General features: G+C 48.3%; 1 protein-coding gene across 1 annotated transcript in view; it reads left to right on the forward strand.

The window, feature by feature from the left end:
* The first annotated feature begins 246 nt into the window (after nt 1-246).
* Nucleotides 247-12,838, forward strand: part of KCNJ5 (potassium inwardly rectifying channel subfamily J member 5) — a 768,483-nt gene continuing 755,891 nt past the window's right edge. Inside the window, exon 1 of the mRNA XM_086956888.1 lies at nt 247-390. The gene's annotated coding sequence lies outside the window, so the exon portion shown is untranslated. The remainder of the gene's footprint in view (nt 391-12,838) is intronic.

Consider the following 12,838-nt stretch of genomic DNA (forward strand, 5'->3'; position numbering starts at 1 on the left):
CCTCCTCCCGTTTCATTCAGCACAGATGATGCCCCTGGTCACATGGCCTCCACTCACTCACTCCACCCCCTTTAAATAGATTTGTTTTGCGGCGAATTCATGTGTACTACAGGGACCTGGATAGGCGGGAGAAGCGCATCGGGGACAGAGAGTGAGCCCCCACCTTCAGCCGCTGAACCAGCTGCAGAGCCCTGGAGGGGAGGCTCAGAACACGGGCAGGGCTGGAGGAAATACCGCAGGTGCGGGGAGGGCAAGATGGGGTAAGGACCGTTGGTGACTGGGATGCTAGCGGCTGCGGAACTCCTGACGGACTGCGAGAGGGTCAGGTCTGCACGACAACGACCTGCGCCGCCGGTGCACTTGGAAGTGCCGTCGCAAAACTTCGCACGAGTAAGTAAAGCAGTAAGCACTCTTTCTCTCTGTAAGGCACCCGCCTGCGGCACTTGCCTCACTCGTAAATGGCAATGCCCCTTTCTGAATGCTAAGTTTCATCAATTTGTGCGTGTGGTTCGCGGTGCGTGCAATGACCGCTGCTGCCAAAGTGTTCTCCTTCCGATATCCAACGACTGATGTGCGGAAGGAGATCCCACACCATCTTCCAACTGACTATTTTCATGCCTCGATATTTCGTTCTATGTTTAGTCTCCAACTCTGTCCTTGGTTATATAAACTAATATGACCCTGCGTTTATTTCTGAAGTCACTTTGAAATCTACAACTGATGCTATACTCTAAATCCCTTAAAATGCCCATTACCCGCATTTACCCAATTTCTGTACCTAAATATATATATATATATTTTTTTTAAAGCCTTCAGTGTGTTACTGTAATTGGTAGTCCTTTTACTTGCCATTTAAAGATGATATATGTTCCTGTTTTCCCTGAATTCGAAGTTTTAACTTCCTGGAAGTTCTATAAAGCTCATTATAGCCGAAGTCTTCTACTAGCATCGATTCATAAAATGTGAGAAGAGTAGGGTCACCTGTTACATTTCCTAAGTCTGCATGTCATATATTATACAGTCAAACTGTGCATTTGTTTAAGTGTCCCTAATAGAATGATATGACACAGCCCCTCCCCGCCCTCAGGGAGTTAAACCAACACCAGGACCAGATACATAAATGTTGCACAGATGTAAAAATGAGGAACGTTCTCATTTTGCACCCTTTTAATGCTTTATTGATATAGACTGAACAAACGGGATTTCTAAAAGACCACAGTTCATAAGGATGTTAACTTCAAGGTGACAAAAAAAGGAGAACATTGAATGCGATATATTAACAAGAAACGGAAGCAACAATGTTTGTTTATTCACTTTTGAAATTGAAATGATAAAACCAGGCTTGGTGCAAAGTATATTTTCTCCGATTCTGTTATGTATACAGAATAATTAGTGCAAAATCAGCTAACTTTTTTTTTAAATTAGCAGACGTTGTTAATGGACAAGGGTTTTATTTGTTAATACATTACAACACCCTCATAATATACTTTGTCAAACTAGTTTATGTAATATAGGCCACAGAGGTACTCTAGAGGCACACTTGCTTTACTTCGGAATTTGTACAAAATTTAGTAATCTGGCCTACACTGGCGTGTAATGTTGTTTGCTGCTCCGGAGATATGGAATTTAATGTAAAATTATACCATAGAGAATCCTGGGTACATCTCTTATGCTGCTGCCCCACTCTGGCCAGTGACCCTCATCATTTTCAATGCCCATCCTGAGAGACAGGGGGCCTCATTTATGAAAAGTGACGCATCGCTGCGTGAAAACAGCGATGCGTCACTTTTCACTGCGCACTCCTTGCGATACCAATGATGCGTCATATTTAATGTATGACGCATCATGTCGCAAGGACTTACAGATACGTCAGTATTTCTGACGCATCTGTAAGCCCAAAAGTGACGTATTGCCGGAGTGTGTCACAAAAGTGACGCAACTCCAGCAATGCGTCCTTTCACATGGGGAAAGCCCCATGTGAAAGGGCTTGCGTCAGTCTTACGCCTGCTGTGAGGCAGGCGCAAGATTTTGACGCAACAGCATCCTAAAAGTGACGCAGTGAAATCTCATAGATTTCACTGCGTCACTATTACGAGGCTTTTCGCGGGGGAACGCCCCCTCTGCATACATTATACCTGACGCAGGTATAATGTGGCGCAGGGGTTTAAAAAGTGACACATCTACCTAGATACGTCACTTTTTAAATATGGCGCAACGAGGCGCATTTTGTACGCCGCTGGTGCGTCACAAAAAGTGACGCACCAGCGGCGCAAAACTGACGCAATGCCTCATAAATTAGGGCCTAGGGCTTTAGAACCTGCAGGGCCACTTTGGATTGGTGCTTTCAGAAACTGCTACCTGCCTACTTGCAGGAGTAGGCAAGTTCATCCATCAAATTAGAATCACACTTGACTTCCAGCAAAAGGTAGTAGAAACTAGGCTGACATCATTCAGAAACTGAACAAGCCGGTGCCCTAGCTCCGATGCATCTTACTGAATCCAGGGGCTTCCTTACATGTACTATCGGAGCAGAAAGACAGACGCGGGGCGGGTTATGGACCATATCAAGGACTCTTATGAAAGCCCAACGACCGCCACGGATCTCATAATACCATTTAACTTTTAATAGGACTAGCCAAAATTGGTGCCAACTATCATTTTAAATGAGCTGATTTCTTATTTGAATTCAAATAACCCGTTGTAGCCTTAGAAGGACACAAAGTAGTAATCAGAAACATGTAGGCAGGGCGCATTTTTACCTCGAGAACTGGGAAGTTTCATTGGGAGGGTGGAGGAGTGCTGCTCAAGTGTTTTAATACTGTAAAGATTTTAAGTAATCGTACGGTTAATACATTTTTAATTACTTACTACTTTAAAATTATTACGTGTTGTATGGCCACTGCTTTGTTTTCCCACTTCGCCAGGCTGTCTCTTCAAGTGTTAGGGCAGGTAGTGGTTTGTGAGCTGATGATTTATCAGTAATCTTCATTACTTCAATTACCCATTCTCAACCCAGTAGATAGGAAATGAGGCGTAGCACCCACCCCAAACACCACATGGACTTTCTAAATCTGTGTCCTAATCTTCTAAAGAGCAGAGACTGGTGCAAGCTAAAATCAGGGGGCCTTATTTATGAAGGCCTTGCGTCAGTTTTGCGCAGCCGGTGCGTCTATTTTTGTGACGCACCAGCGGTGTAAAAAATGCGCCTCATTGCACCATATTTAAAAAGTGACGCATCTAGGTAGATGCGTCACTTTTTAAACCCCTGCGCCACATTATACCTGCGTCAGGTATAATGTATGCAGAGGGGGCGTTCCCCCGCAAAAAGCCTCATAATAGTGACGCAGTGAAATCTATGAGATTTCACGGCGTCACTTTTAGGACGCTGTTGCGTCAAAATCTTGCGCCTGCCTCACAGCAGGCGTAAGACTGACGCAGGCCCTTTCACATGGGGCTTTCCCCATGTGAAAGGACGCATTGCTGGAGTTGCGTCACTTTTGTGACACACTCCAGCAATGCGTCACTTTTGCGCTTACAGATACGTCAGAAATACTGACGTATCTGTAACTCCTTGGGACATGATGCGTCATACATTAAATATGACGCATCAGGAATGTCGTAAGGAGTGTGCAGTGAAAAGTGACGCATCGCTGTTTTCACGCAGCGATGCGTCACTTTTCATAAATGAGGCCCTGGGTCCGCAAATGAAGTGAGGCAGTAGAGAAGGCCCCGGACCTGGATAAGAATCCAGGAAGTGGGCCGGAACTGCAAAATGAGGAACCACCGCCAAGCTCCAGAAGAGACTCCAGCGGATCCAGAACGCCTCAGCAAGACTCATCCTCGACATCCCCAGACACAGCCACATCTCCGGACACCTGAGAGACCTGCACTGGCTCCCGGGCAAAAAGAGAATCACCTTCCGCCTCCTCACCCACGCACACAAAGCCCTACACAACCAAGGCCCAAGATACCTCAACAGCCGCCTCAACTTCTACACTCCCACTCGCCAGCTTCGATCGACCAGCCACGCCCTCGCCCTCGCCAGCAAAGGCCAGAAAACAAGACCATACTAAGATACAGCCAAACCCCCAGGCCCACCACAGGGGATTAAGTAGCCATAAAAAAGAACAAGGAAAACAGCAACAGCCAGACCATGTGCGTGATCACCCTAAGGCAGAAATGTACCTGGTAATGCTACAAGGAGTGCTCAAGACAGCCACGGCACAGGGGCCCACAATGAGCATAGAAATCAAGCCAGAAAACACCAGAAGCAAACAGCACAAACAAGCAAGACAAATGGATGCTGTGCGACAGTCCAAGGGGTGGGCACCACAAGGAGAGGCCAAAGACACACTGCGACACAACCACAAAGACCAGAAGCGGAAGACCCTGAGCGCAGTTAACTAAGTGCCCTAGTCTTTGTCCAGGGCTTACTGGTTCTGAAGTAGCATACAGTGTCCCTTTCCTGGTAAGATGTCCTGATCCGAGCTGGCCTACATATCATTTTCTCAACTCACAGAGAAATCACGGAATAAGTCTCAGAGGACCAGTTTTGATCAAACTTTGGGGACAGTCGCACAGAACCAGTGCCAATTTAAATGTATTCTACTACAAACATGTTTTTCTCTGTCCCCCGCTGCTGGTTTCATCTGTCCATGCTCATCCCCAAAGAATGGGAAGGGACAAGGTGCTGCATGACCAAAGTGATTGGAGGAGAGACAGGTCAGAATCCCAAAGGAAAATGATCTTCGTCGTTACATGGCCTTGCCTACGTTTCGAGCATATTAAGCGAGACGCAATAATATAGAAAGCGAGAACGAAGCAATACTTTTAGTAGGGTGTACCTCTCAGCAGTAGGCTATAATACGATAGGAAGGAGAACAGATGGTAATGAAGAAAAGATAAAGATGACCTCTCTATGCATTCCTAACAAGAATAATACAGTGCTGCACTCGGGTGAATGAGGCAGCATTAATCTACCTAAATATCTTGAATCTTTACTTGATGCTGTTAATTACTAATAGATATTCTTTGAATATATGAGAAAACATTTTATCACATAACTTTCCCCAATGACAACTTGTATATATGATATCAATTCCAATGCTCTGTTACATTATGGCACTTGCAGGGTTGGATTGGGATTAGAAATCGGCTGGGCATGCCTACAAAATGGGGTCCACATTTGCATATTGCCGGTCCGCAAAATACTGCTTCTACGAAGTTTTATAAAGAACTGCAAACAAGTGAGGCCACCTCTGCCGAGGCATCTGCCCCCGCTAAGTATGCACCAGAGGCGCAACTAGAGCGAAATTTTGGGGAGGGGAAGGCGGGGGGCTAATAAAGATTTCATGGTGGGGGTCTAATTCTTCCAGAAATCGGCAGAGTGAAGATGCTGGGGCTCTAAGAAAGGGTGTGTGAACAGCAAAGCATTGTTAACAACTAAATGGTCTTTTAAAGACCTGTGAAGTACTCGGTTGCCGCTGTGTGTGTGCCTGGGAAACTGTCTCAGCCCCGGCTGACACATAACAGTGGGGGCTGAAGCCCGTTGAGCCCAACGGGCGTTGCACACCTGGTATGCACACATTAATTGACCGGCCCAGGGAGAGAAAGAGAGTTGCACCCCTGCCTGCTGATAAAAGCCAGGTATTGGACGCCCATCTGACTCCAGAAGGGCCACTCAGGGCCCCAGTGGGCCACTGGGGACATCTGCACACCAGACACAGCCCAAATCGCCCCCCAGGCTGCCAAAAAAGCAGCCCACAGCTGGAACTTTGATACCGGCCCCCGGCCATTGCCCCAGTGTCCACCTTACCAATCCGAGCCTGGCCACTTATACCCACCCATCGAAATGTTATTCCAAATCTCACACTCTTCTGGTTTTGATACAAGATATACATTTATAGATTCATGATGCAATCAAAATCCTGAGATGAAAGGAGTATGGGTAACACATTGAATGTTAGACAATAAGAGCAGTGCTCTTGCCAAGCTTTCAAAGAACAACATACAGTGTGCTTTCTAGGGAGATGGTTCACTGCGCTGATACTTGATATGGGCCTTTGTAGTGATCTTAAGGTCTTGAATTTGAATCCTTGGAAATCAGACTCAGTCTTTGATCTGCTGAGGTCAGGGTACTGAACAGGGGCATTATTTAGGCCCCCCCGCAGCAATAGTGGTGCCGGGGTTGGGGGGGGCACAATCAATCAATCAAGGAATTTGGAGAGCGCACTACTCACTCGTGAGGGTCTCAAGGCGCTGGGGGGGGGGCAGGGGATGCTGATATTGCTCGAACAGCTAGGTCTTGAGAAGCCTCCTGAAGGTTAGTAGGTCTTGGGTATGCAGTAGGAGGATGAGGAGGGTGTTCCAGGTCTTGGCTGTGAGGTAGGATAATGATCTGCCACTGGAGATTGCTCTTCTGATGCAGGGGAAGGTGGCAAGGGCGTGGTCAGCAGAGCGGAGCTAGCGGTTCATGGTGTAGAAGGTGAGTCACCTGTTGAGGTATGTTGGTCCGGTGTCATGAAGTGCCTTGTGTGCGTGGGTGAGGAGCTTGAAGGTGATCCTCTTGTTGACGGGCAGCCAGTGCAGGTCTCTCAGGTGGGGTGTGATGTGGCAGTGTTGCTGGATGTCGAAGATCAGGCGGGCGAGGCGTTCTGTATGCATTGCAGTCTTTACAGTAGTTTTGCCCGGGGCTACCGCGCAGAGGGCGTTTCCGTAGTCCAGCCTGCTGCTGACGAGGGCCTGGATAACAGTTTTTCTTGTGTCGGTGGGGATCTATCTGTAGATCTTGTGGAGCATGCAGAGGGTGTTGAAGCAGGAGGATGATACAGCGTTGACTTGCTTGGTCATGGAGAGTGTTGAGTCGAGGACGAACCCCAGGTTACGTGCGAGGTCGATGGGCATAGGTGCTGTTCCCAGGGCGATCAGCCATCAGGAGTCGCCCCAGGCTGAGGGGATGGAGCCGCGGATGAGGACCTCTGTCTTGTCCGAGTTCCGCTTCAGACGGCTGTTCTTCATCCATTCGGCAACGGCTTTCATTCCTTCGCGGAGGTTGGTCTTGTCGGTGAGGGGGTCCTTGGTGAGGGAGAGGATCAGCTCTGTGTCGTTGGCATAGGAGATGATGTTGAGGTTGTGCAGTCTGGCGATGTGGGCGAGCGGGCCATGTAGATGTTGTACAGTGTCGGGCTGAGGGATGATCCCTGGGGTACGCCGCATATTATATTTGAGGCTTCGGAGAGGAAAGGCGGGAGGCGAACGCTCTGGGTTCTGTCGGCGAGGAAGGAGGTGGTCCATTCCAGGGCATTGTCTCAGATTCCTGCATTGTGGAAGCGTGTGTGTAGGGTGCGGTGGCAGACCGTGTCGAAGGCGGCTGAAAGGTTCAGGAGGATGAGGGCCGCGGTTTCGCAGTTGTCTAGCAGGGCCCTGATGTCATCAGTTGCAGCGATGAGGGCAGTTTTGGTGCTGTGGTTGCTGCGGAACCCGGACTGGGACGGGTCTAGGATGTTGTTCTCCTCAAGGTAGCGGGTCAGCTGTTTGTTGACGTTTTCTCGATGACCTTTGCTGGGAACGGGAGGAGGGAGATGGGCCGGAAGTTCGTGAGGTCCCTCGGATCTGCCTTGGGTTTCTTGAGCAGGGCGTTGATCTCGGCGTGCTTCCAGCTCTCTGGGAAGGTCGCGGTCTCGAAGGAGATGTTGATGGCCTTGCGAAGATGGGGTGCGATGGTGGCGCTGGCTTTGTTGAAGATGTGGTGTGGGCACGGGTCTGACGGGGAGCCGGAGTGGATGGTATTCATGATTTTGATGGTGTTGTCATCGTTGATGTTCGTCCAGGTGAGCAGGTGGTCGTTGTGGGTGGTGGTCGTGGGATCTGAGGTGTCGTTGGCTGTTGTGGTGGCCTGGTCATCGAAGCTGTCGTGGATGTCTGCGATCTTGCAATGGAAGCAGGTGGCCAGGGAGTTGCACATGCCTTGCGATGATGGGATGTCATTGATGTTAGAGCTGGGGTTGGAGTGTTCCTTCAGGATGCTGAAGAGCTCTTTGCTGTTATGTGCGTTGTTGTCGAGGCGGTACTTGAAGGAGGTCCTTTTGGCAGATCTGATGAGGTGGTGTTGGCGCACGGCGTTCCTGAGGGCTGCGTGGTTCTCCGGTGTCTGTTCGCTCTGCCATTTCTTCTCCAGTCTTCGGCGCGTTTGTTTGGATGTCTGGAGGTCCACGGAGAACCAGCTGGCATTCTTGTTGGTATGTCTGTGGGTGGGTTTCTTGATCTGGGCAAGGGTGTTGGCACAGTCATTGATACAGCGCTTGAGGTTGCTTGCAGCGGCATCTGGGTCGGTGGGGTCGGAGGGTGGGCTTCGGGCGAGGGCTGTGTTTTACTGGTCTTTGGTGACTTTGCTCCATCAGCGCCGGGGATCTGTTAGGTGCGGTGGTGCCTGGTGGGTTTCTGGAAGGTGAAGTGGATGCAGTGATGGTCGGTCCAGTGGAGTTTGTTGGTGTGGCTGAAGGAGATGTGGGAGCTTGCAGAGAAGATGGGGTCAAGCGAGCGGCCGGCGGAGTGAGTGGGCGTTGAGATGAGCAGTTGTTGTCTGAGGTTGGGGAGGTTGGCGATCAGGGTGGTGGAGTTGGTGTCGTTGTTGTTCTCGAGGTGGAAGTTCAGGTCTCCGAGGAGGATGTAGTCCGTGGAGGCGAGGGCATGCATGCTGATGAAGTCGGCGATTGAGTCGCTGAACTGAGGTCAGGGTCCGGGGGGTCTGTAGATCAGAGCACCTCTGAGGGTGGGGTTGGGATCGGTGTGGATCTGGAAGTGCAGGTGTTCGGCAGTGCTGAGGGTGTCGTCGGTGCTGGTCGAGACCTTGAGAGGGGACTTGTGGATGATGGTGATTTCCCCTCCTATTCCATCGGCCCGATCTCTGCGGGGGATCTTGTAGCCGTCCGGGATGGCTATTGCAATGTCCGGTGCCGAGGAATCGTTTATACAGGCCTCTGTCAGGAAGGCAATGTTCGGGGAGGATGTGTCAAGCAGGTCCTAGAGCTCAATGGCGTGTTTGCGTGCAGAGCGGGTGTTCAGGAGAATGCATCTGAGGTGGTTGCGTCTTGTTCTGAAGGGTAAATTGGCGGGTCGGATGATGGTGAAGCTGCAGTTCCGGCAGGAGAAAGGTCCTTAGGTACGTTTCGGGGTGGCCTGGAAGCAGGTGTGAGTGCATGGAGGTTACTGGCATCGTAGCGGAGGCGTGCGTCATGGCGTTCGAAGGGGCCTGGGGGTCTGGTGCTGGGCGCAGTCCAGGCGCGGACGGGCGCAGACGGGCTTGGCTCAGGTGCGCCTTTGGCACGCCAGTGGTGTGCCCACTGTGCGCATCCGCTACGAGGCCTCCATATAAGGGGAGGTGGGAGGGAGGAGCAGCTGGGAGGTGGAGCAGGCGGCAAATGGGATAGCAGGGGAGCAGGGCCGCAGGGACGCAGTGGCGGGAAAAAACGGGTGAGGGACAGCGGGAGGAGCAGAGGGTAAAACAGGGCAGAGAAAAGAAAGGCAGGAGGGAAAAAAGGAAAATTAGGCAATGCAAGACAAGTACAGCAAAAATAATGCAGCAGCGTGGGGAACGACCTACCTGCTTTTGGGGAGGGCCCACTGACCCTCTGAGTCAAGCTTTTGCATTCCTCGTAGAAGTGCGTGCTATTGCATTAAATAAAAGAAAGTTACATTCTCGGGAAAGCATAGGAGGGAGGACAACCGTATCTGTGTGATCTGGGAGACACCGGGTCCCTCATCACATTCTAGGGAGGAGGGGGGGCAGTTTGGGTAACACCACTGGATCTGTAAAACCGACACTAGTGACATGAGGTAAATTCTGCGACCCAGCTTCACACATTCGTATAAAGGAAAGTGCAGCAACAATTCTGATTTCTAATAGTATTGAAAACATGGATTTCTTCAGCTTTACCTAGTTGATCATTGAACCCACCAATGACAGAGGTCGTGGTCTCTATCTATCTCCCTGGCACATGAGCTTCAGCTGTAAGGGCTCTGGCAGCTCCCTTAAGAGGTCTCTATCTATTCAATTTCTGCATTAATATGGAACTTGGCGGCCATTTAAAGAACTCGTCTAATATTGGTTAACTGACCTCGTCAAAAATGTGTTTTTTTATTTTTTATCATGAAACCTTCAACAAATATTACCAAGAATACCTGCCACTCATTGAAATCTCCTGTCCACGTTGTACAATAACCAAAGACTCTGGTACTTTGGCTTTCATCTTCACCCTCTAACTTTATCAGTGAAAGCCTAAAAACTCGTACACTCACAACTCCACTGATAGAAACGCATACATAGAGAGTGAGAAAGGTGTTTGCAAACAACCAATGCACCTTCTGACTTCACCCGTGTCGGTCACACTGCGAAGGCTCTCAATCAGTTTTCACCAGAGCAAAAAGATTACTTTCAGTCCTGTATTGATGATTCAGCAAACTCAATCAAATATTTATTTCTGCGAGGAAAGGCTCTCAACGGCACGTATCCAGCGTGCCAACTCCCACAAGCGACTTTTGTTACTATCTGTATGCATTATTTTTTGTACATGCGTTTTTATTTAATTTCATTCAACAGTACACAATACCAAACATTACAGAATCCAGCACCCTCCTTTCGGGAGCCGCCCTCATGCTTCGTGTTTGTTAAGCATTACACATTGTTTAGAGAGTTCTGTCTACCTACTTCTACATGTGCATACCTATCGAGGTACATTGCGTCGATCTTATCCTCGAATCTGGATCCAATCAGGGCACAAAGCATTTGTTTGTCTCAGTCTCTTGCTGTATGCCATGACCTGGTACATCTTGGCATTTTAACTCAGTCGGTATTACTTCCCAAGCCACAGTCCCCTGTTGATGCACCCTGAAGTCTCTCTCTACTTCACATTCCACAGTTAGCCATCTAATCATATCTGCTTCCCACATTTTATACTCAGGTATTTTTCTAGTCTTCTAGATTAGTTCTACCCTCCTTTTTGCCAGAACTAAGCCTAGATCCACCACCTTAGACACTACTTTTATTGATCTGTTATGAAACACTACACTCAATAGGCACAATTGCATAGATGGCTGTAGGTCACCAACAATGCTACATCTTCTATAGTGCTTACCCCTTTCTCTCCTGTACCCTCCAGTGAAACCTCACTCTGAGAGTTACCGCCAGTCTCTGAAACCGACATTAGTAACAACTTGACCTATTTCAAGACATCTTTTCCCCCTTGGAATGTTTCAATGACAAAGCCACATATTCAGCATCCTTGTCAATTCTTCCCTCTGCAGTGGAGTCATTCCTCTGGATGGCAAGCATAGGATCATTCCACCAATCTTAAAGAAAATCAGCATGGGGCCAGATAACCTTTTTAGATATACGTCCATTTTTGTTGTAAAGGCCCCTGAAACAGTCTACACCTGCCAACTGTGCTCCCACCTGGACCTGGATATAAATGGTCGCCCAAGTGGCTTTTTAATCAGGAAATGGGGCTGGTGGCGGAGGCCAAGCCAACAATACTCTGACCCATGAATCGCCAGCAGTTTTAGAGTCATTTTCTGCTGAACAAGTACTAAAAATAATAAAAAATTTAAAACCTGAGGGAGCTCCAGGTCTCAATGGACTACCAAATGCCCCTTTTCGGTACGACCCTTCATTTGGTCTTGTCTTCTGACTCCCCTTTTTACCAAAGCCATAACATGTGGTTTGAGCCCTGAGTCCTGGAGAGGAAGTATCCTTAACCGAATCCACAAGTCAGGTTCCCGCTCGGTTCCCTCCAACTACAGGTTGATCGCATTGATAGATGTGGAGGCGAAATTATACGCATTTAACCTTTTGGTTGAGTTAGAGGCTTGGGTCAGCCGTTCAAACTTAATACCCTACATGCAAACTGGATTTCGGGCAGGGATGGGCAACCTCACCAACATTTCAGCGGTTACTCTCATAGTCAATCAAGCCTTTGCAAAATCTAGGCCTTTGTATGCCTGCTTTATCGACTTAAAAGTGGCTTTCAATAAAGTTTCAAGAGCAAACTTATGGTCTAAAATGCAAGACTGGGGGTCCCACCACGACTACTGACGGCCATCATCAACTTGTATTCACACACGTGGGTCCAAATCAAGAAAGGAGATGGGTCCAGTTTAACTGGCAAAATTCCAACATTCAACGGGCTAAAACAGGGTTGCGTATTAGCACTGTCTATTTAACATTTACACCTCCGACCTTGATAAGCGCCTGTGGTTAATCCAAGCTGACCCTTAGAAATTGGGAAAAAAATGACTCTGTGCCTCCAATACGCCGACGACATCGTCCTGCTAGCACAAACTCCTATAGGCCTGCAGAAACTGATTACAGAATTAGGAGCCAACACTACCCTGAACCAACTCACGATTAACCACTGAAAAACAAAAGTTATGTGTTTCTCTAAATCCAACAAAACATCGAAAAGACATATTTTTTCCTGGAAATTGAGTGAGCATCCATTGACCAGGGTTATGTGCTATAAATACCTAGGCTTTCGGCTAGATAGTAAGCTTAACTTTAAATCACACTTGGATCAAGGCCGTATGAAAGCCAAACAACTGTTGTTCCCTTTTAAAAACCTAAGGAAAAAACGTATAGGATGCTCTTCCGGCCATCTGCTTAAAGTGATTACTGCAAAATTTCTACCTTCCATCTCATACGGCTCAGAAATTCTGAACACTAAAGATGCCACAGTCCTAAATACAGCACAATCTACACTATTTAAGAGACTGTTTTCAATACAGGTACATACCTCACAGGCACAAATACGGCTAGAATATGGATTAAAAATTCAGATTATGGCCA

This window comes from Lissotriton vulgaris, chromosome 2_1, assembly GCF_964263255.1.
Source record: "Lissotriton vulgaris chromosome 2_1, aLisVul1.2, whole genome shotgun sequence".
Lineage (NCBI taxonomy): Eukaryota > Metazoa > Chordata > Amphibia > Caudata > Salamandridae > Lissotriton > Lissotriton vulgaris.